Raw genomic sequence first — 24,959 nt, forward strand, 5'->3', positions numbered from 1 at the left:
CAATGGACAAATGGGTCAAAAAAATGTGATATATATACACAATGGAATTTTACTCGTCCATTAGAAAGAATAATATTGTACCATTTGTAAAGAAATGGAAAGACCTAGAAAAAAAATTAAGTGAAGTAACTCAGACCCAGAGAGACAAAGAATGCATGTTTTCCCTTATATGTGGAGGCTAGATTTAGCTGGTAAATTTATAAGTAAATATGTTGGGTGGTATACAAGTGTAATATGTATTAACTGAGGAAGAACTCAAATAGTATAATTCCTTAGAAGAGCAAAGTCAAAGCTCAAAAAAATAAACCCCAGGAAGCAAGTACTTGAAACGGGTGGGGTAGTGTCAAAGGAAAAGGGACAGACAAAGAGAAGAGGGAGAGAATGCAGTCAAGAAGTCAATGTATATCCTACAAAATTAAGAAAAGTGAAGGAAGAATTGGGGAGGGGATGGATGAATGAGGATGTTGGAAGGGTGATATTGATCATGATGCATTGTATTTATAAACTACTTTATTCAACTCTTTTGTACAACTTTGTACAACTACGTATCAATAATTTTTAAAATGTAAAAAAAAAGAAAGAAAACGTAAGGTTGTATTCAGAGTGAAATTCAATTTTCTACCATCATATCTTCACTAAAGGAAATTTGAAAAAGTGCTCTTCCAACAGAATCAAATGATCTCAGAGCAAACATTAATATAGTGCTGAAGTGGTTTGGAGATTGGCTCCAACATCTCTGTATGATCCTTCAAGCAGATGAGCAATTACAAGGTTTTGTACAACAGGCCTCTTGGGAAACGGCACCTCGCCCTTCCACCCTGGACAAAGTAGGCAATGAATGCAGTGGGAGCTGCGGCTGTCCAGGCAAGAGACCTCCTAGGCGTCCATGCTCATTAGAATATCTACATTCCTAGCCCAGATTCCTCCATGAATAAGACTCCTCTTAGGATTAAGATGTTCCTCCTCTGACTTAGTACTTTTCCATTTCTGCCTCTTTTTGCTTCCCTCAATTCTTGCCCACAAAATGTCAAGTCTTAAGTTTAGGGCCCTACAAAGGTGGAATATCTTTGCCATCTACGCTGTACCAACTTACCCTTGCATGGTGACACTATCAGGGGAGAAATGGAACTCTCTTCCCCTGATAGACTGTTTAGATTATCTCAGTAAGTGATTATGTTTTCCTTCTTACTTTCAGTGTGGCTCATTGCCTCAATTTAATTGACTATCTCAACATACCAATTTGATAGAAATTAACAGCAAAGAAAAATAATCATCTTTAACAAGTATAGATTTAATAGAGCTGTAACAACAATGTTTTTTTAAAAAGAAAACAAGTTAGAAAGAAGATACTTCACTAGAACAGCATATGAATAAGAAAGGAGTTCCTGGAATTACTGTTGCAAGGCCCTTGTTTTGCCCTAAAGAAAATAAAGACATTGTCTAATTTGGGGCCTTTTTTAATAAAATAAAAATGTTAAGTTTCTAAGGTAATATAAAACTAAAAGTACCATATAATAACAACACACCCCTCCCCAACAAATGGGATTTGATCAAAGGTACCACAAATCTAGCATCATAGTCAGTAGCCACAATGGCACTTATCAATAAAACTAAATCTCTTACTGGGCTTGGTGGCAGTACATCCAGCTACTTGGGAGACAGAAGGATCACAGTTCAAGATCAACAAGCATAAGTTACCAAGATCGTATCTCAAAAACCAACTGTGATGTCCTGAGAACTGCCAGAAATACCTTTTATCTTAAATTTCAGCCAGGCATCAGTAGCTCACTCATATAAACAACCCTAGCTGCTTAGAAGACTGAGATTTGAGGATCATGGTTCAAAGCAAGCCAAAGCAGGAAAGGCCAAGAGACTCTTATCATCAATTAACTTGAATGAAAGAAGAGGGACGGGGAAGGAAGGGGGTAGGAGGAGGGAAGGGGAAGGAAGGGAAAAAGGGAAAGGAAGGGAAGAAGGGAAGGGAAGGGAAAAGAAGAAGGGAAGGGAAGGGAAGGGAAAGGAGGGGAGAGGAGAGGGGGGAGGGAAGGGAAGGGAAGCTGTAGCTCAAGTGGTAGAGCACTAGACTTACTAAACGCTCAGGGACAGCACCCAGACCCTGAGTTCAAACCCCAAGACCAGTGAATCACACAAACACACACACACACACACACACACACACACACACACACACACACACACACCCCTTAAGTTTGGCTAATAAGAAATAACATAATGAATTAACAAATGATTAACCTATACAGCATAGAAGAAATCATAACTGAAATTAAAGAATTTACAACTGAATGATACCTGTGTAAACAGTGTCATATCAAAACTTGTAGAATGCAGGCAAGCATATTTTTACAGTTTACAAATTTACAGTTCTAAATGCTAATAATGAAAAGATCACCAAAAAGAGAGCTTTTTTGAATTTAGACATAGTGGCCCAAGCCTGCAATTTTACCTACTTGGGAGTCAGAGATCAAGGGATCACAGTGGGAGAGAGTCCATCTCAACTAATGGCTGTACATGATAGTGAATGTCTGACATTCACTAGTGATTCAGGGAAAAAGGAAACACAGATAGAAAGACTGTGGTCTAGGCCAGCCTGAGCATAAAGCAAGACACTATTTCAAAAAAATAACACAAGAAGAGTAATATAGAAACATGGGAATGCTTTAGGTAGTGCCATTCATACCCCATCTTCACAAAGAGAGAGATTCATGGCCACAAATGAAAACTTGAATGGAAAATACCATTGGGTACTCAATGTAGGGAATGATTACTACTACAAGGGCCCTGGGGAGACACAAGGGGATATTTTGACTGACTAATATTAGTCATGCAACTTTCAAAATAGTGTCTTCTAATGATTACGCTAGATTTCTACTGGACGAAGAAATGAAGCACAGCTTTATTCTTTTTTAAATTTATTTTTATTCTAAAAGTGATGTACAGAGGGGTTCCAGTTACATAGGTCAGGCACTGAGTACATTTCTTTTTGAACTTGAACAAAGTTCTCTGTAGTGAAACTACAGTAGCATTTAGTCAGGGCTAATTTTGCTTCACTAGCAGGGATCAGTCCTTCTGAATGTCCAGGGCCTTGTGAACTCTGTGACTACAAAGGAATCATTTCTGTCCTTGTATAATCTTACTGTGTCTCCACCTCCTGAGTAGCTGGGATTACAGATATAAACCCTACAGACGGTGGAATCCAAAGCGAGATCCATTTTGTTTTCTCCACTTACTAGCACTACTCCTTTCCTACACATTGAAGAAATTTTAAGCTTCAGGATAACTTCAGAAGAGGAAAAACCTGTCACCAAGTGGTATTCTAGTCTCCAGTTCCCACAGGCTGGGTTATTTTCTTCCCCCAAAGATTGCCTACTGAGTCACTGAAGCCCCCTTGTTTCTCCAGGACCTTAAACCTTTATCTACCCACACTTTTGGCACAGGGCTAAGCAATTCTAATGTTACATGAACCCAACATGCCGCTCTGATGAAACTGATCCCACTCCTTCAAAGTATCTAATTGCAGTCAGTCATCAGTGGCTCACACCTATAATCCTAGCTGCTAGGAGGCTGAGGTTGTGGTTTTAAGGCATCCTGGGCTCTAAAGTTTATGAGACTCTTATTTCCAATTAAATTCCAGAAAAGCCAGAAGTGGAGCTGTGACTCAAGTGATAGAATGCTACCTTTGAAGGGAAAGAAAGCTCCCAGACCCTGAGTTCAAACCCTAGGACCAGCACCAACAAAAATAATAATAATAAAATGGCTAGTTCTTTGATAAGAAATTAATAAAAAATAATAAATATTAAAATAATCATTATATGAATCCAAATAATAGGAAAAATATGAATTTCTCATCCCATCTCCTTATGGGTAGCTGAGAGGAGGAGTCTGAAGGGACTGGGCCAGGGAATAAAGTGGATGGGAGCATCTGGGGAGAATGTTGAGGAGTGTAGTTATCACAGCACTAATAGTAGAGAGGCATGTGGGAACTGGAAAGACATGCAGAGGAAGAGGGTCTATAAGGATTTTTCTCATGGATAATCTACATGTGTATTGTAGTTGCTAACGGCTACCTTGGTGCCTGGCACAGGCTATTAAGTACCATAGCAATAAGCATTTGTAAGTAGAATTCTCTTATTTTCCATACCTTGTTGTAAAAGAAGCTATTCAGCTAAGCAGTATGTCATCTGACTGATGGCCTATTTCCCACACACAGCTGCTTTCCAAAGTGACTTTAGGGTCAAGCTGCTTTTCTGATTAATTTGCTGAGTAGACCTAAGTGCACATTTAAATATTGTACAATATGAAAAGGGTGAGTTCTGCAACAGAATGTGGAGAAGATTTGAGAAAAAAAAGGTCAATGGCTTATTTTGCCCTTGACATTGTTCAAATGCGCAGGTCTCGAGGGTTGTTGTGTGTCTGTGAATGATTTGAAGTTTAAGTTCCCAGAGCATTCCACCTTCTTCCCAATTATTACACAAAATACACCAAAAGCAACTTTATCAACTCTCCTGCGTCTCCATTGCCCACACCTATTGCCAAGCTCTCCTGTTTGCTCAATGTGCTCCCTTCATAATCATTGGAGATGCTTTCCATTTACCTTGAGTAAATATCACCCAGATCTTGATATCTATATCTGTCTCATGAAATATACATCTTCTCTAACTGTGCCCAAATGATTAATTTACAGCTCAGTGGTGATTAGCATAAAAATCTCATCACAGCACGAGACTGAAATGTTATCACTAATTGCCATTTGAAGTGAAGAATGTTTGCAGCATAGAAATTAATGATGCATGCTTACTTCTCAGTTCTGTTAGACCAGAAAACCCAACACATTTTGTTTGGAACAGGAAGAGATTACCTTTGAAGTTTGCTTTTACTTTTCCTCCCTCTCCCTTAGATGCTCCATAATTAACCAAAAGAAGAGTGGAAAATAATGCTTAATAAAGTTTCTTTCTCGTGGAATCAGGTCTTCCAATCAATCCATTACTCAGCTGTAGGCACAGACCTTTGCCTGAGTATGTGGACGTCCTTGTGGCCTTGAAACTTAACACATACATGTTCATATGTTCTCAGCACATTCTACAAGTACATAGGAGAGTCTGACATCCTTAAGATTACTTGTGACCAGGTTGGATCTACTCAAACACCCAATTATTTACAAAATTGATGGTCTCTCAAAAAGCTTATTTCCCTGATTTAAAGAAAACTTGGATGTGTGTTAAGCCTTGATGATAACGTCAATCCCTAGTCAAATTAGTTCTCAATTCTAAGTATCAGCTATTCTGCCATCGAGATTTCCCCAAGCTAAGCTTGACTCTGAGCTGCTGCCTTGCCAATCAGATCATTATTACCATTATCCCTAATACCCACCTGATCCAGTTATGCTAACATGCATAGAGAAATATGTATATTTTTTGTTAATCCACATCCACTACAATGAGATATGTCCTATTTTAATACCCACTTCAGAGAAGGAACTTAGGCATAAACTAATGTTCTCAATGCCACAGAACTGATTTAAAAAATAGGCTGAAATCTAGAAAATCCATACCTGAATACACCCTCAGGCAAACATGCAGTTTCTAGATGGCAGCTTTCTTATATGGATGGCTAGCCTGCATGGTTCACCTGATGTCATTTTCATTTTGAGAATTAGAAAGTATAATTTGAACACTGTCACACTTTGTCTGAGGCAAGAGGGTGGGGTCCTGGAATTTAGAAGGACCCATACATTGCAGAAACACATTAGTAATACATGTACTTAGGGGACACATTCTGCCCCCAGGGATTGGCCAGCACAGTGTGACTCCTGACTTGCCGTGTGCTCTTGAGCTAGTCCATGCTCTCTCTTCAGAAAGGCAACTCTTCAGGTCTTGCCTTAAGGTGAAGACTTTCTACATCCGGTGGAGACAGACACATCTTCAGAGCTAGAAGAAGATCTGAAGAACAAAAGTATCAAGAAGTAAAGACAAATTCATTAACTTCTCAAATCTCTCCTTTCAGGGTTCATGAAAGCAATAGATTCTTGCATAATAATGTACTGTTTCCCAGCAATACCAAGCATCTTCTATTTTTTAGATGCCCCTCATGGTCCAATTTGTGGTTCTTGAAGTGTTCATGAATTAGCATGGGATTCGAAGCACTTTTCATGGTGGTGTTTTGCATTATTTAGTATTGGCAATGTTAATCTGTATTTCATATAAACTTGAGTGTGTATTAGTCCAGGCATCATATTTCTGAAATATACTACCTATAACATATTGGCAACTGAATGGACATGTCCCACTGGAAATGCTAGTTGCTTTATTTTATAGGATTAATGTTTAACAGCAAGGAATGATTATTTAAACATTTTTATTGAAAAATCTGTTAGTCACTAATTTATAATTTGCTATTCTTTCCAAGAGTTCATTACAAAATTTATTTTAAAATTAAAATACCCATAGAAGACAAATGGAGAGAGGAAAGGTGGGTGAATGAAGTCATAATTTTCATTGTGTATGTATGAAAATGGGACTAGACAAATTGAGGGGCTGGGTGAGGTTGGGAGAAATGAGGAGAGTGGTGAGAGGGGTGGTGTTAAGATACTTTGACTCACAAACTGACATTGAATTGAAACCCCTTCGTTTAACAACCTAAGGACACTTTTTAATTCAAAAATTTGGAACCTTAGGATACTAAAATATATTAAAGTAGAAAAATCCCCTTACACTGATTTTTGTAATTAAAAAACTTCACATAAAACTTAGCATCTTGGCCATTATCAAGTGTACAGTTCAATGGTGTCTATGGAGTATCTTGTCCCTTCCGCAGCTTCCCTGAACACTTGGGGTGTCATTCATAACACACAATGTTCTTTCTGAACTCTGGCTTCCTATCTGGACTCGGCTCATATGGTCCCCTTCCTTAATCTGACCACACTGTTCGTTTATTTCCCAGTTTTGCCAACATATCTGCTCTTTCCCTGAGACCTTGGCTCATGTGCTCCCTTGTCCCTATGCTGTCTTATTCCTTTCCCCCTTCTTTGTCTAGAGCTCTTGCCTATCCATCACACTTATTTCTTGAGTCTCTTCCTCCAGGAAGCTCCTTTTGAATCTTGGAGTAGATGGATTTCAATAGTAGCGAAAATAATTACTAAGATGATCATGGCATTAAAGCATGAAATTTGTTGAATGCTTACTGTCCAACAGTCATAAACATTCATCATGTGTTCATTCTTTCAGTGGTCACAAAAATCTCTCCATGTTTTATAGTTAGGTCAAGACTTGAACAAGTTAAGTCGCTTTCCCAAGATTAACTAAATTCAAGATTTTAATGAAGGCAGTGTGATTCCCAGGGACTGTGTTTGTAGCCACACTGCCATATTCACCTTAGCTGGTAAAGGTTACCATTCACAGTTTGTTCATGCATCCCATATGTTCAGAAATCCTACTGTGTGCTAGGTACTGCAAGGTCCAGGAGGTGAAAAGGGTGGAAAACAGCAAGATGTATGAGGAACCTGCACTAAATTCTAGTTAGGAAGAGATGCCACAAAAAAAAATAATAATCAAAGAAGATATCTTTGTGGTGGAACTGAACATGTTGCAAGACGGAGTGAGTGGGGAAGGCTTCCCACTGCCAGGAAGATCCCTGGTCAATTAAGCTGATACTTAGTTCTAAGTATCAGCTATTCTGCCATCAAGATTTCCCCAACCCAAACCTGACTCTGAGCACTGCCCTGCCAACCAGATCATCATCACCATTATCCCTAATACCTATCCTGGTCCAGTTATGCTAAGATGCATAAGATGCTTTTTGTTGTTAATCTTCATCCACTGCAATAAGATGGTTCGTATTTTAATACCCACTTTAGAGATGAGAAGGAACCTAGGCATAAAGTAACATTCTCAATGCCACAGAACTGATAACAAAAAAAGGGCTGAAATCTAGAAAATCCACACATCCATACATCCATACATCCTCAGGCAAACATAAGGTCGCTTCTATAAAGAGAAGATATTTGACCTGAGTCCTAAAAGTTAACTGTCCTTCACATTTTGGTCCTTTGTAATAGTAAGGATTATAATCTTCCACAGATATAACCAAGTGATTAAATTCTGGCTAATGGGTCATAACTAGTGGCACAAGAAATACCCAGTCATTTCTTAAGGGGAGAAAAGGGGGTTCGAATGCTTTGTAGCACTGGCAGCAGACTGGGGCTATGGGGTGAAATTGGATTGGTAGTCCGATAGCAGAGAAGAAGACAGGAAGGATTCAGGTCCCCAGTGGACTTCCTTATACCTCTGATGATTTGAGGCTGCTGCTTGTAGAGTGTTGACAAGCTTCACACACAAACTTTCAGCCACAGTAGTGACTAACAAAACATGCTCAGGAAGTCATTAGAGACCCCTTGGTTGCCTCTGAGTCCAGAGTTCTCACAGAAAAGGGTTGTGTTCCTTTCTCTCACAAGAATCTCTGAAAGGTGTCTTGAGAAGTGTTTGACACACTGGAAGGGCCGATTGCTTGATCAGATGAACACCTCCCAAAGTGACACAGAGAAAAGGCACCGCCATGCAGATCTCTGAGAAACACCTCAACGACACATTAGTGATTTCACAAACATGCTCAAATGCTCAGATAAAGTTTTTGATGTTCCTGATCTTTGCACTCGCAAATGGTAGCTGAACAAACAGAAATCGGTCTTCTCTGAAAGCCTTCAAAGTGGTGAAAATTGCCTAAATCAGTTTGTTGACTATTCTCTTGACTTCCAGAGGCCAAGGGCAGATTTCTGTTTGCTCATCCTTCCAGAGACATGTTCACATTCTCTTCTAGGTATCTCTGTTCTAGGAAATTTAAATCATTATCCCTTTGATGTAAAATTTGAATTTCTTCTAAAGACTTGGTTGATTTTTTTAAGTGAGAATGATTACTTTCCAAATCCTTGTATAAACTATTAGGAAATAGTAAGTAGAAATTCCCCTTAGGGTAGTAAATAATAAAGGCAAGTCCTGATTCTCTTACCAACGTGTGAATCTCAAGAAATCATGCTTGTATCACTGTCATTACCCAGGATGCTCTGTGTAACCGTGTATGTGCTAAGACAGTGACTTCGTCATCAGTGTAAATTGGTGCTTGGTTGTGGCAGAGGAGGAGTGTGACTTATGCCTGGTTTTCAACCCATGTTAACTAAGTTATCTATACTTACAAGGACTCCCATTCAGGAAATTCCATGGAAATGACCAAGGGAAGTCAGCAAAGAAGCAGCTGAAGTTTTAGTGTCTTCTCTGCCATTATGATTGATCCTCTTCATCAAGAATCTGTATAGGTAAGTGACAGAAATACAATTAAACAAAAACTTCAGCAAAAAGAAAAAGAGATGTAATGAAAAAGATACCAAGGTATCATGTGCATTCAAGGTCTCCAATACTGCAAGGCTTCAAGGAATTGAAACACACTGCTGCCTGATCAATCAGCCTTCCCCAACTTCTGCACTTGGCCAGCATTACATAGCATGCGGATATTTCTACGGCCCGTGGGGAATAAAGTAATGAGGCTGCTCCATGCATCGAAAGTGACTTACTTCCCCTGGCATACTGATCAGCATCCAGACAAAAAAGCCCTTTGTTCTCCTAGTTCCCAAGTTCTCAGAAAACAATCACTTCCTTCCCTGGAGGAACATGCTCCGTTCTAAGCACTATGCATTTATCTCATCCATTCATCAAATCTCACACAATCCTTTCATCAGAAGTTATATTTTCTCACTTTATAGACAGGAAACACCAAGTTGTCAGGGGCTAAGCAAGTTGCCCAAGCTTACGGGTTCCTGCTGGAGGTAAGAGCTCTGGTTTGCCCAGAAGTCCCAGAGATAACACCTAGCCCTGCAATTGGAAGTAAACGGATTGGCTGAGCTTGACTTAGGTGCCCACCTCTGGACCAATCAACCTTGAAAAAGGAGTGGGTTCAACGGTAGAAAGGAACTAGATGCTCCCGTTATGTCCAGGGTCATGAGGAGGACCCGAGCAGATCCTAACATTGTTTTTTATAACGATCTTTGTCCTGCTCTTCCTACTCCTCCCCTGCCCTAATCAGTCTCTTATGTTCACAGCTCACTGTCCTCACCATGCATGCTTTGCCTCAATTCACCTTATTCCTATCCTCCACTTCCATTCCTCTCCTTACCCCCAAAGGCAACCCAAAGGCCACTGTTTGTTAAGAATCTTTATATGTGTTCTTGTGGAATGTGAGTTGTTGTATGTGCATGTGCATTTTTTGTGTACTTAGGTGACCTTGTGCTACAGGTCCCACTCTGCATTTTCATATGATTTCTCCACATTTCCATGATGAAGTCCTGCTCATTGTTTCTGATCATAGCATAGACTGTGATGTACCAGCCATATATCACTTTCCATAACCTGGGTCTTGTCTGAAACTGGACTATTCTATGGTGGAAATAAAAGGATATCCCCCATGTAGATGGAAAGCTATCCATTCTTCTCGGTTGCGCTCACTCACACCTAAGCACCTGTTTTCAGTGTTGCAATCCAGGGTCAATTATTTTGCACTCATGCCCCTCCGAACTTGGGAGTCCCCTTGTCCTCGAAGGTCCCTTCTTGGCCTGTTCTCTAGATTGGGTTGAATGTCCCTGCTCTTTGCTCCCAGGGTCCTCTATATTTGTTTCCATCAAGGACAAAGCTCACAGAGCTGCATGGTTAAAAGTACAATGCCTTGTGTCAGACTGCCTTGCCTCTAAACTGGCTCTGCCATTTGCAAATGAGTCACTAACCTCTCAGTGTTTCACCTTCTGGTCTACAAAATGTCATCAACCACAACTACTCAAGAGATTGTTGTATTTTGTGGAGAAAAAAAAATCTTTGAGACTCGTAGCAGGATTGTACTTGGTACCAATTAAATGCCATTGTACCTGTTAAAGTAACATTTGGCTGGAGACAGTGGCTAATGCTCATTGTCCAAGTTGCTCAGGACACAGAGATCAGAAGGGATATGGTTTAAGATCAGCCTAGAGAAAAGTTAGCAATACCCCCATCTCAACAAACAAGTCAGATGTGATGGTGCACACCTATTAAGTCCAGCTATTCAGAAGGAATATAACTTTGCATGAAGCAAAGTTGCAAGAGACCCTATCTGAAAAATAACTAAAGGAAAAATAGATAAGAATATAGCTCAAGTAAGCATGAAATTCCTTATATAAATCTAATTACAATCAAACAATAATAATTATTTGTTGCATGCATTTGAATTATCTATGAAATCTCTGAGTTCACGGACCTTGGCTCTCCTGTGTCCAGAATGTAGCACAGGGCCACTGAATGGCACCCCCTCCAACTCACCCTCGAATTGACATAGCTATGGGACCTATATGGGAGACACCTGGATTGTGGAGAATAGTAAAGCCATGCAACAGAAGCATAGAGGATAATGGGCCACTACGTACGGCTTGAGCGATTAGATGATCAATATTGGCCCAGGAGGACGTTGTTATACAGACAGCCAAAGGGTGTGGTTAGGAGCAACTCATGGCTATATTCACCACTCTCTGGCCTTGCATGTATTCACCTCAGTATCCTCTCTGTAAAGCAGAACTAGCATCTCCCACCTCACAGACTATGCTAAGGACTCTGAGCAAATACTTCTCCAGAGTAAACATTTCTCCAGACAGTGTCTGCATGTCCTGTGTCAGTAATGTCGGCTCTTCTTCAGAATGATCCCCTCCAAATGCATTGCTTTTGTACAGAGTCTGAAAATGCTGCCCTCGCTTGCTTTCTTGTGCCAGAACCTCAGGAATTTTTTTTCATAGAGTGTTTGTCTTTGCTTTTATTTATTTGTTTTTGGTGGTGTTATGATTTGAACTCGGGACCTCATGCTTGCTGTGCAGGCATTCTATCACCTGAGCATGCCTCTAGTCCTTTTTGCTGCAGTGATTTTTCAAATAGTGTCTTGCATTTATTCCTAGGCTGGCCTACCTATAGTGTGGTCCTCTAGCTTGTGCTTCCTGTGTAGCTAGGATAACAGATGCACACCACTGCATGCATTCAGCTTGTGTGTGTGTGTGTGTGTGTGTGTGTGTGTGTGTGTGTGTGTGTGTGTGTGTGTGTGGACATGTGCATGCACACGTGTGCTAATCCTGAGGCTTTTTTTTTCTCAAGGCTAGCACTCTACCACTTGAGCCATAGCTCCATTTCCCCCTTTTTGTTTGTTAATTGGAGATGAGTTCCACAGGCTGGCTTTGAACTGCAATCCTTGGATCTCAGCCTCCTGAGTAGCTAGGATTATAGGCATGAGGCATTGGTATCTGGTACATTCAGCTTTTTATTGGACTGAGATGGGGGCCTTGGAAGCTTTTTGCTATCCTCTCAATCTCCATTTTGCAAGTAGCTAGGACTACAGACATGAGCCACCATACTCAATCTTGCTTTTATTTATTTAGGGATCTAATGAGAATTTTCTGATGGAAGGTTCTAGTCCTTTCCTTTTAGGCTCAATAGGAGTGTGGCCTTATCAATATTTGAAGGCTTTCTGTGGACAATGTGACTCTTAGTTTCCAGTATCCAGCCACCCAGTCTTAGAAATGTGAGAGGACTTTGTTTTACTCACTGTTTAAATGGCACAAACCTGATTTTGCTTGTGGTGTTATACAGAAATAAGGGGGAAGAAGAAAAACCCAAATACACGTTCAGCAGGATGTCTTTAGAGTAATAAAGGCCTTTCCTATTGGCTTTCTAAACAACTTTTAGGCTGCTGCAGTGCTGCAGAAAGACTTTGTAGCAATGCTTTGGTTTGGACGTGGTAAGAAGCCGTCAGGGTGAATTACTAGCTGCCCTACATTAGAGGCCTCAGTGTAAGAACCATTAGCTAGAAAAAAGAGAGGTTAATTACCAGGAGATTTTAGGGCCTTTGCAGAGGGTGCTGCTGTGATTTGCAGAGAGGAGAGCCAATCAGAAAGCCCCATTTGGTGGCAGCAACCCGCTCCCAGGCCAGAGCTCAGTGGGAGAGTCTGCTACCATTTGTAGCATCTGGGTTTACGCAGGCCCTGGGTGCCCCATGGTGTTTGAATTACTTAGCTTCAGGGATTATTGCCAAAGAGGATTCATTAACTAGTGGATGAGAAGAGGACAGGGGCAAGGCAGATGACAAGAGTCATCAGAATTTTTCATTGCATAAAATTCAGATGTGGGTGAAACTCGAAACAGACTTAGCCACTGCGGGCTAGACCTCTTAAGCCCTCTGATTAATAAGTATAGACAGCATGTATAAGATGTTGCTCCCTATGGTGAGCCTCACCTGTTGATTCTGGGGTCCACTGTGCTTTAAAACATGCTCATCTAAGGAGACGTCATTTCCCAGGCACAGCATGTGTTTTGCTTTCAGAAGCCCTTGAAAACAAAATTTTTGTGTTTTGTCAGACACAAATTATTTTGAAGCACAAATCCAAATCCCTACCCATTTGCCAACCACCACCAAGCTTCTGACAGCAAGCAGATATCCAGGTTAGGGACAATCTAGGAGCACATCTTCAAATGGGATATTCTGACTATATATGTACTTCTGGAAGTAGAAGTGTGGCCCAGGTGGTAAAGTGCTAGCTTTGACCATAAAGAAGTCAGGCAAAAGGGCAAGGCCTAGGTTCAAACTCCAGTACCAGCAATATGTATGTGTGTATACATATAGATCAAAAATACATATATATACACATATATGTAAGCAATGCATATATATACACGTATATACACAAACACACAAATACAAACACATACATATATATTTACTTCAGATCTCACTACCATAAACTGTATAATAGACACACTTTTCTTTTGCTTTTTTTTGTTTTGTCTGTGATTCAAGATGGATGGATGAAAATAAATAAATAAAAACAGAAAAAAATAACAGTGATGGAAGCGGTGACACTGATCAAGATGCATTGTATTCATAAATTAACATACTGAATCCAAATCACTTTGTACAGCTACTTAAAGATAATAAGCAATTTAGTTTACAAAATAGATGGATGTGTGGATGAAAAATTAAAGTACCCAAAGAAAGGGTCTATATGATGAGAAATTTGTAAAAATACTTGTTAGTCAAGGTTAGAGAAACTTTGCTTCTCTTCTAAAAAAAAAATAGGCACCAGATGGATACTAATTATTGCAAATAAGGGAAACTATGGGACCTATGTTTCTTTGGGCCTGGCTTACTTCACTTAATATGTTTTTTTCCAAGTCTTTCCATTTCCTAACAAATGGGACAGTGTCATTCTTTCTGATGGAAGCATAGAATTCCATTGTGTGTGTATGTAGATATATATATAGAGAGAGAGATCTACATGTATGTAGATATCTATATGTACCATATTTTCTTGATCCATTCATCTACTAGGATAATCTTATCAGATGAGCAGAATAGCTCAATAGCTATGTACATATGACCATGTAAGATGATGCTAAATGAAATGAACTCCAAGACATAGACACAGAGGTTTTTCTTTGTTGTTGTTGTTTTAAATGTACTATGTGATTTTTTTTGTTTCTTTTGTATGTTATTCTCCCTATGGTATATCCTCTGTTGTCACTGCATTTGATTTTGGTACCCTGGTATTGTATATATGTTTATTTGAATTAGAAAAGAGAAGGGGAACAACAGAATGGTGAGACAAAGGACAAGGGGGGGGGAAAACGATGCAACAGCAACATACACAAGACTATTGTCTTGTGTTAGAAATGAGGTAACAAGTTTAACAAGAAATGTGCTTATTACCTGACTTATGTAACTGTAACCCTTCTAAACATCACCTTGACAATTTAAAAAAAAAGGCACCAGGCAATTTAGGAGAGATGGGAGATGGGAGAGAGGAAAACTATTTGAAAACAGGCACATGAAACAAAGAATGAGAATGTAGGGAGGAATGTCAGTAATGGAGACAATTACAGCTTTAATAGGACATCTGCTTCAAGCACTGTGGGTTTAGGGTTCCGCTACTGTGGCTCTATCTTTCTCTTGGTGCAGTAAGTCAACTGCAGTTGTCATGGGCAATTACAGTCCAGTACACAAAGTCACAAGTTCCATCTGGAGAGACCGGTCACCTCAACTGGCAAAAGCCAGCAGGATCCTTGGGAAATATGAGCTCACTCCACAGGGCTTCTCAGATTCTCTTTAACTTTCTAACTCAAGCAGTTCCTTTTAGGTTACTCCTTGGTTTTCAGCCTTGTTTATGTCCTCTTAGAGCTGCCATTTGAAAAGCTGATTTTCAGAATGAGATTTGGCAGGGCAAATAGAGCCCCAGTTGGGAGAGTACATCTAGCCTGCTGAGAAGGTTATGAAATAGGACAGGACAGTAGATTCCAGCAGCAGGTTCAGAGCGAAAGAAGAAAAGAACTGCGAACACATTCACATACTAAGTACCTTGAAATGCTTTGGGGCACAACTTTAGTCTAACCAGACTTCAGCATATTTGTGCCCTAGGCCCTCATTTTATTTTTTACTTTGTCCTACATTTCATGTAATCTGCATCTTGTCTAAGTAGTCTGACTACTTTTTGTCCTTAAGATTGATTAACTCATCTGTGTATTAATGTATGCCGCCACTCCTGTTTAACTGGCTTTTCATGGCAAGCAGGCCTTTGTGGCTTTGGCATTGTCTTTGGCTCTTGATCAGAGTTTCTCTTTCCATCATTCGTCCCTTCCTCCCCACCCCCTCACATACACCCTCCCTACTTCTCTCATCATTCTCTACACCCATGTATACCTTTACCCACCCCTCTCTCCCAGCTTCCTCGCTTCAATTTCATGTATATATGTTGAGTACTGTGACTGTATCTGTCCACTATTCCTCTTTCCATTTGTCCATCCCCTTACTTTTAGCCCCTATCTTCCCCAGACAAGGTATATTTCAGATTTCTGGTATTCATTTTGTTAAACTGTCTGTTAATTGTCAAAGACATTATATCATGAAATCTCACTCCTGTGTATACCATACATTAGACAGTTTGACTATGTGTATGTGTGTGTGCATATGTCCCTGTGTGTACGTACAAAAATGTTTATATTTTGTGTCTACTATCCACATAAAAATCATGCATCCTTTGTCTTTCTGAGCCTGGCTTAATTCATTCAAAATGATTTTTTTTCATTTCCCTGCAAATGGCATAATTTTTATTTTTTAGATAAATGAAATTCCTCTGTGTGTGCATGCATATGCCCCTGTATATATTTACAAAAATGTTTATATTTTGTGTCTAATATCCACATAGGAGAGAAAACATGCATCCTTTGTCTTTCTGAGCCTGGCTTACTTCACCCAAAATGATTGTTTTCTCATTTCCCTGCAAGTGACATAATTTTTATTTTTTAGATAATTTCTTCTGTGTGTATGTATGTGTGTGTGTGTGTGTGTATGTGTGTGTGTAAAACTCTTGCACTGTTTTTCCATTGTAGGGTATGTGGACCATTTCCATAATTTGACTATTGTGAATAATGCCACAATGAATAAAATATGCAGGTGCCTTTACTATAGTCTGACTTGCAATATTTTAGATAAATACCCCCCAAATAGTATTGCTGGTTCACAGGGTAGTTCTATTTTTAGTACTTTAAGGAATCTTAAAAAAAAAATGTTGGTTATTGTTGTTGTTGGTGGTGGTGGTGGTGGTCATGGAGGCTGAACTCTGGGTCTGGACACTGTCCCTCAGCCTTTCAGCTCAAGGCTAGTGCACTATCACTTGAGCCACAGCACCACTTCAGGCTTTTTCTGCTTATGTGGTGCTGAGGAATCGAACCCATGGCCTCATGCATGCAAGGCAAGCACTCTACCATTGAGCTACCTTCCCAGCCCAAGGAATCTTAATACTGACTTCCATAGTAGTTGCGCTAATTTACATTCCAATCACAGGTTTGTTCATATTCTTCCCCAGCCTCCCCAGCCTCACCATTGTTTGTTATTGTTTGTACTCTTGATGATGACTATTCTAACTGGAATGAGAGGAAATCTTAATTTTGTTATTATTTTCATTTCCTTTATGGCCAGTGATGTTGAGCATTTCTGTATGTATTTATTGAGCATTTTTACTTCTTTGGGGGAAGTGTTTGGTTAGCTCCTTTGTGCATTTTTAATTGAGTTATTGATTCTTTTGGAGTTTAGTTTTTTTACACTCCATGTATTTTCTGGTTTATTCAGTCCTTGTTACCTGTATATCTGGCAAAAATTGTCCATTCTGTAGCCTGTCTTTTCAGTTTAGTGAGTATATACTTCACTCTGAAGATGCTATTCAGGTTGGTATAATCCCATTTATCATTTTTCTCTCCTATTGGAAATCCCTGGAATTCTATGCATGAAGGTCCTGCGTATGCCACTAAGTTCTACTGTTTCCCCTACTCCTCAGTATAGAAATTTCAAAGTTTCAAGTCTTACATAGAGGTCTTGGAAATAGATACTAATAGTATAACCCCTGCTTTCACTGTATTTGATGTCGGTATAATTTGTGGAGGGGAAGGGGAAAAACAAATCGTTTAAATAGGGATACAGGTGGACCCATTGCAACAATAAGATGTACAAGTCGTTATGTCAAAAACGAACTTTACAACTTTGGTGGGGGGGGGCGGGGGGGAGGAAGGAGGGTGAGGATTGGGGGGGTGGGGGGGATGGGAAGGGAAGGGAAGGGGAAACAAAGGAGGAGGCTACAATGCTTGATAAGAAATGTACTCATTATCTTGCCCATGTAATTGTAACCCCTCTGTACAGTATTTTCACAATAACAAAAAGAAAAAGATACTAGTACAAAGTGAGAGACCTAGATCAGTTTTAGACTTTTTATATATGAGTATCCTGTTGTCCCAGTACCATATGTTAAAGAGGTATCTTTACTCCAACATATATTTTTGGCTCCTTTGTCAAAATTCAGATATCCATAAGTCTGTGGCATTATTTCTGAATCCTCTACCCTATTCCATTGGTCTTCAGGTCTATTTTCTCATTCCAGTACCATGATGTTTTTGTTGAAATGTCTCTATTATATATTTTGAAGTCTGGAGTTATACCTGTAGTTTTTTTTTTTTCTTTTTACTGTATCTGATTTTTTTGTTGTTGGGGTTTTTTGTTGTTGGTTTTGTTTGTTTGTTTGTGTTGGTTTTGTTCAGGATTGCTTTGGCTCTTTAGGCCTTTTGTACTTTCATATGAATTTTAGGATTTATTTCCCTGTCTTCATGAGGAATGACATTGAGATTTTGCTAGGTAGGTAATGCATTGAATTTGTAGATTGCATTTGGCCGTATGGCTGTTTTTACAATCTTAATGCTGGCAATCCATGAACATGGGAGCTCTTTCCATTTTCTGCTGTTCTATATAATTACTGTCTTCAGAGTGTTACAGTTTTCATTGTAGAAGACATTCTCCTTCTAGGTTAGAGGTTTTGCTTTTCTGAGGCTACTGTGAATGGAATTACTCTCCTAATATCCATCTCATTCTGCTCATTGTTGATATACAGAAAAACTACTGGCTTCTGTGTGTTGCTCTTATATCCTGCTATATTACTGAAGGTGTGTCTCAGTTCTGGGCACTTTGTGGTTCTTTAGACTTAGAATTATTTGTAAATAATTGTTTGTAAATAAGGATAGTTTGACTCCTTGCTTCTTTAGTTGAATCCCCTTCATTTCTGTCTCTTGTATTATTGCTCTGGTTCGAAATTCTAGTACTATATTTAAAAGCCAAAAGTGTAGATATCTCCTTGTGTTGCTCCTCATTTTAAAGAAAATGGTGTCAATATTTCACCATTGGCTGAAGGTTTGTCGTATATACCCTTTATAATGTTAAGGTACAATGCTTCTATTCCTAGCCTCTCTAGAGTTTTTATCATAAAAAGGATATTGGGTTTTGTCAAAGGCTTTTCTGCATCAATTGAGATAATCATACATATCTTTTCCTTGGTTCTGTTTATGAGCTGTATTTCAGTTATTGATTTCCATTTGTTGAAACAACCTTGCATACCTGGAATAAAACCAATTTGATCAAACAATGTATGTTTTGAATTACTGCTTCATCTTTTTTATTTTAGTATTGTTGTTTTAAATTTTGTTTCACATTTAAATTTTGCTCTTTGGGAAAGGAGGAACTGAGGAGGCCCAACAGAGACAGGCAGCAGTAGTAAGGAGGCTGTGCGGTCAAAGGGGCTGGAGCAGCCCTTGTATAATCACATGTTCTCCTCTATAAGTGGGGATGCCCACACTCTGCCTACTACCCTTGTTGATCTTGCCACAAAGGGAAAAATTGGTGAAGAAAGTAGAAATCTGGCATTCCTTCCTTCTCAAATGACTAAAATGTCTAACTTCTTCTATTGACTTTAAGAACTAGGATTTTGGCCAAACCTTAGCTGCCCTTGTCCTCTCCAGCTCTTGCCTATTACTTGAAACTTTTTGCAAACAAAACTTTGATTCTGACTGCCTGCTAGTACATCTTCTCTTCCATACAATGAGCCCAACAGGATGACCTCTGAGGGATCTCCACTCTGCTTTTCTATAGTCCTCAGTCTTCGATCTAAATTTATGTGTCCAATTGAGTGTCTGATCTGAATGATCCAGAGGGAAGTTCTGGAGGTTCTATTCCTCCCCATTCAGATATGACATCCTCTCTGTTATTTTCTCTATTTAAGACTCTTAATGCAGCCAAGAAGTATTTACCTAGTCACTTGCTTCCCCTATAGGGCACTACACTTTGCTTTCCTACTGTATCTTCCATTCTGTTCCCTCTTCTCCCTATGCTACATCAATCATTCTCTTGCTGGACAGATATCCATTGAGCACATCTCTGAACAAGACATAACAAAGCCCCTGTTTCTAATCTTCAGAGATCAGGAAAATAGACATAGAAGGCTGAAAAACAAGATAAAAGGAAGAAAAAAGTCCTAACAGAAGAAGCAAACAGAAACAGAAAAGAATAGGTAGGGAAAGCCTCCTTAGCCCACTTGTACAGGAAAAGCTTCAGAAGGCTATCTGGGATTGCTCTGTTCAGCTTTGGTTTATAACCTCTGATGAAACCAGAAGGGGTATAAATCCAGATTTCAAAACACTTCCCATTCTTTGCCTCACAAAAAAACAAGTCCCCAGGCAGCCACACATATAATAATTTTTGACAAAGTTTGCCTTTGGGGAGATGGAAAGGAAATGAGAAATAATAGGTCATTCTTAAATGAAGGGCAGTACAAAGGAGGTGCAACAGCTTATTAGAAAATAATCAACTGTCATAATTAATATTGAACTTTAAACATGTTATACCCACAGTTAGAATACAAAATGATTAGTTCCCACAGAGACTGAGCCTTTAAAAATATTTAAGCTGGAAAGGGAGAAATGAAACAAATCCCAATTTGCAGGAAATAATCTGAGCTTTGGCTTGGAGAAAGATGAAGCATTCCAGGGTGAGAAATGATGCCTTGAACGGTCACAGTTTCCATTCATTCCCTTTAGACTGCTTCTTGTCTACCCTGAAGCTATCACTGGCATGTATGTCTACTCTGCTCACTTCTGTAACCCTCTTTGACAGAAGAAAGGAGTATTTGCACTGGATATTGGATCACGTTCTTTCATGCAAACTCAAAAATATAGTAGTGCAAAGAAACAATGAAAAGGGATAAAGATCACCCTAAAAATTATCATCTTCTTGAGTAGAGTCAAGTTTAAATATGTCAGAATATAAAATTTGATTTTAAAAAAATACAAGATCCTGAAGGTATCTCATAATTTCAGAAAGTCTTTTGTGTGGTTTGGGGTTTTGGTTTTGGTGCCAGTCCTAGGACTTGAACTCAGTGCCTAGACACTGTCCCTGAGCTTTTGTGCTCAAGGCTAATGCTCTACCGCTTTGAGCCATAGTGCCATTTCCAGTTTTTAGGTAGTTAAGTGTCTCCCAGATTTTCCTGCTTAGGCTGGCTTTGAACCATGGTCCTCAGATCTCAGCCTCATGAGTAGCTAGGCTTATAGGCATGAGCCACTGATTCCTAGCTCCATTGTAGATTTTTAATTTCACATTGAAATCAGAGCTACATCCACAATATCTTGACAGTTCCTAATAGTAGTAATATAATATTAACAATAAATTATGATGATAAATATGTTAGATGAAATAATAAATAAGGCTTTATCAAACTCACTGTCTACATGTCATATCATTTAATGGAGTAACTCTGAAGAAATCATGAGCCCATCAAAGAAAATCTGGTATGTTAGTGACTAATGTCCCAAATTGTACTTTCAGAACAAGAAAGAATCATTGAACCCAACAAACCACTCTACACCTAACAATGAAGACCTAGCATTGTATACTTTAAACTCATTATCCAATCAAATTCTCATGATCCTCACCCTCACCCACAAAGGTCAAGGTGTTGCAAAGCTAAGCTACTTAATCATGGTTACTTAATGAGTAAGTAAGAGAGCTAGTTCCATGGCTCCAAGGTAGTACCATAACGGCTCAAAGTACACACTGCTCCAATCCTACACAACCCCACAGTTTTTACTGTCAGAGGACCAAGACAGATTTTCTGCCTCAGGAACAAAAAATCCGAAAGTAGACAAATGGGAGTGAGAGACCTGTGTTAATGAGCTATTTGACCTTTGGAAAATCAGCCTCATTTCTACTTTCTGTAAAACAAGATGCTTAGACTAAATGCTCTCTAAAGAATCATCTAGCTCTAACATTTGATGATACCATAAAATATATCATGTCTGATAATAGGTAAGTATAAAAGGAATAGTAATATTGTTATTAATGAAAAGAGCAAAGAAAAGAATAGCCAGAGCTACTTTTGCATTGTAGAAAAGCAGCATAATTCTTCATGTGGGATTCTTCAAATGCATATTATTGAATCTTTGCAAATTTCTTACAAAGAAGTCCAATAATTGTCCATACTGGGTAATTTCAGCACTTCAAAATCCTTCTTAACACAGTGTCTTAGATATCCACTAATAAATGATCAAAGTCAGCATACAAGATAAAAATGTACCTCCTATCCTTCCCAGTGGTTATCTAGGCTTATTAAAGTACATACCTGCTTCACAGGCATATAAAGGTTATACTGTAAAGGTCAAATGAATGGTAGATGGGTAGAAGCACTTTGGACAAGTGCAAAGCCCACTAAATAAAACTAGCAGGTACAAGGTTAAAATGCATATGAAAATGAGGTGGCTCAAGCTGTGGCCATTGATGAGATCTACCATCACATTCATCAGGTCTCAGTATTAGAGCTTAACACCTCTGGAATAGGAATCGATCTATTTCCTTTCAGCCTGGAGAGAGAGTAGCTTCTCTGGCAGAGTCCATGCTTCAAACCCCGGGGAGTCTCTCTGAGAGGGTGATGACTGCTCTCTGAATGCCAGCTCCCACAGGGCTCAGGGACAAACACACTGTGTCTCACAGATGAAAGTGTCTATCAATTTATTTCATTCCTGTGGCCTTTGGGATAGAAAATGAGCTGTAAATAATGATTGGAAGGAGCAATGTTTGATGTGAGAACACTTGAGAGGTCCCTGGCTATAGATGCACTCCAGGCCCACCTATTCAGTGAGCACCCAAACAAGCCTCTGGAAGGAAGTGTGTGCTCCTTGGTGCTAGTTTCCCTGTATTTTACCTTCCTACTCTCATCACCTCTCTGTGAAAAGTTGAATGATACAGTTGTAGCTAAACGGAATCTCACTTGCTTCTTTTGATCCCAGGATGTCCATTAAGCCCTTTGAGCCTCTTTATCTATTCCCTATGAGAGCAGGTAGCTCTCAAAATCCAGGTGGGTGGCCATCAACAGAGGTCATTGAAGAGCCACTGAGTGAAAGGGTTAGTGGATGCAATAGAAAGCAAAAGAGGGGGTGGTCGTAGAACTACCAGTCTAGATAGAAAGAGGGCTATGATAAACAACTACACAACAAATGAAAAGTGGAATGTTTATCATGTACCAAGTGCTATGAGGTAGGACAATGGGCAATGAGGACATCAAATGAAAACAGAACTCAGTAGTTAAGCAATGAAAAATCACTCACTAATATACCTACATCCACAGAGCTTTGTAAACATCATTATACCCTTACCATCATGCCTTCTCGGTTTCAATTCCAGGCATCAAGATTAGATTTGTCTCAGGAGATCAGATCATGAAAGGCTTTGTAAACTCCAGTAAGGTTTGGGTAGGTACTTACCCCTCTTGTTTCAATCCATAATAACTTGGCTGTATGTTGTGATGAGTTACCTGTCCTCTCTTCTCTGAAGTGGGGGTACTCTTGGGTTTGGCTCCACGCTGGAAGGTCTTGTAGTTGGTGCCTGGTAGTGTGACCCTGGTTCCCTGTTTTCTCTCACATTGCCTTGCTTCTAGACATAGGCCAAACAGAAATAAACGGATGCAGCTGGCCCCTTTCCCAGAGAAATTACATTTACCTTCTAAAAACAGAAGGCTCCAAATGGTATGATCATCTCTGCTAAAACATGGCCATCATGAAGGAGATGGATGTGGAAAATTAATCAGGGATGAGGAATGGACTATTCTGAGTAAATGACTGTTATGAACTTTAAGAGGTCCTGTTCTCCAGTCCTTGTGAACTAAGCCAAATCAGAACAGATGAGCACATGCCATTGTACAATCCAAGGAAAGCTTAAAAAGGGCTTTTCTGAGCCGTGTATCAGTGGCTCACACCTGTAATCCTAGCTACTAAGGAGACTGAGATCTGAGGATCATGGTTCAAAACCAGCCCAGGCAGGAAAGTCATGAGATTCACATCTCTAATTAACTACCAGAATACCAGAAGTGGTGCTGTGGCTCAAGTGGTAGAGTTCTCACCTTGAGCTGAAGAGCTGAGGGACAGTACCCAGGCCCAGAGTTCAAGCAGGGTGGGGGGTGCTTTTCTGTATGGCCTCAGGTCCAGAGGCCAGGCAAATGTTGCCCAGCTCCAAGCCTGACCTCACAACACAGATTAGCATTTACTATTAAAGGCCTTTAAGGACAAAGGACATAAACAAGTATTACACAAAAGGAGTTATAAAATAGCAAAGGTATTTTTTAAGTTATTTGCAAAGATAATAGAGATAGATGGGAGGAGAGAAATGGAGGGAGAATAATGGAAGGAGTAACATTGATCAAGACACGTTGTACTTACAAATTCATAGACTGAATTAAAACCTCCTTGTACAGCTACTTAGGATAATAAAATAATAAAAATTTTAAAAATAGAAAAAGTGTTTTCAGAAAAACTTAAAATAATTATAGGCAATGTTAATGAAGGTTTAGGAAATAGGTACATTCATTCAATGCTAGCAGGAGTATAAGTTGGTTTACCTATTCAGAATTTTGTCTTCGAAAAAGCAATTGGACAAGGTTGTGAATAGGTTGGAAGAGGGGGGAAATCAAGGCAAGAAGACATCACAAGAGTGGGATTACTGGGAGATGGGAGAGTGGGCTGACAGAGGAGTGGAGGTGGTAACTAAAATTAAGAAGTAGAACTCAGAAGTCTATGGGATTGATTGGATGGGTAGTGGTCAATCCAATAATGGACAATGGTCATTTACAGTACTAACTAACATGAGTCAGCATCATTACTTCAATGGACAACATCATGGCAGCTGTCATTCACCACTGAGGAAGGTGAGGCTGTATTCTGAATTGTTTAGGGATTAATGCATTGCTCCTCACAATAGCACCATGATTCTACCTCACCAATGAGGAAACTAAGTAAACAAGACCTTAAAACTTGCCTAAGGTTTCTATTATTGACATTATGTTCTTCATTTCTTTTTGTTGTATTTTTAAGTAGATATTACTTTATAATATCTAATACCAATGGATTATATAAATGGCACAGCCATTTGGAAATATATATTTTAGAGGATTATTTGATGAATGGAAAAGATGCACAATTTAGGTTTAAAAAAACCAGTTTCAAATTTTGGTGTGTGTGTGTGTGTGTGTGTGTGTGTGCGTGTGTGTGTGT

This window comes from Dipodomys merriami, unplaced genomic scaffold, assembly GCF_024711535.1.
Source record: "Dipodomys merriami isolate MVZ:Mamm:240054 unplaced genomic scaffold, mDipMer1.0.p SCAF_4, whole genome shotgun sequence".
Classification (NCBI taxonomy): Eukaryota; Metazoa; Chordata; class Mammalia; order Rodentia; family Heteromyidae; genus Dipodomys; species Dipodomys merriami.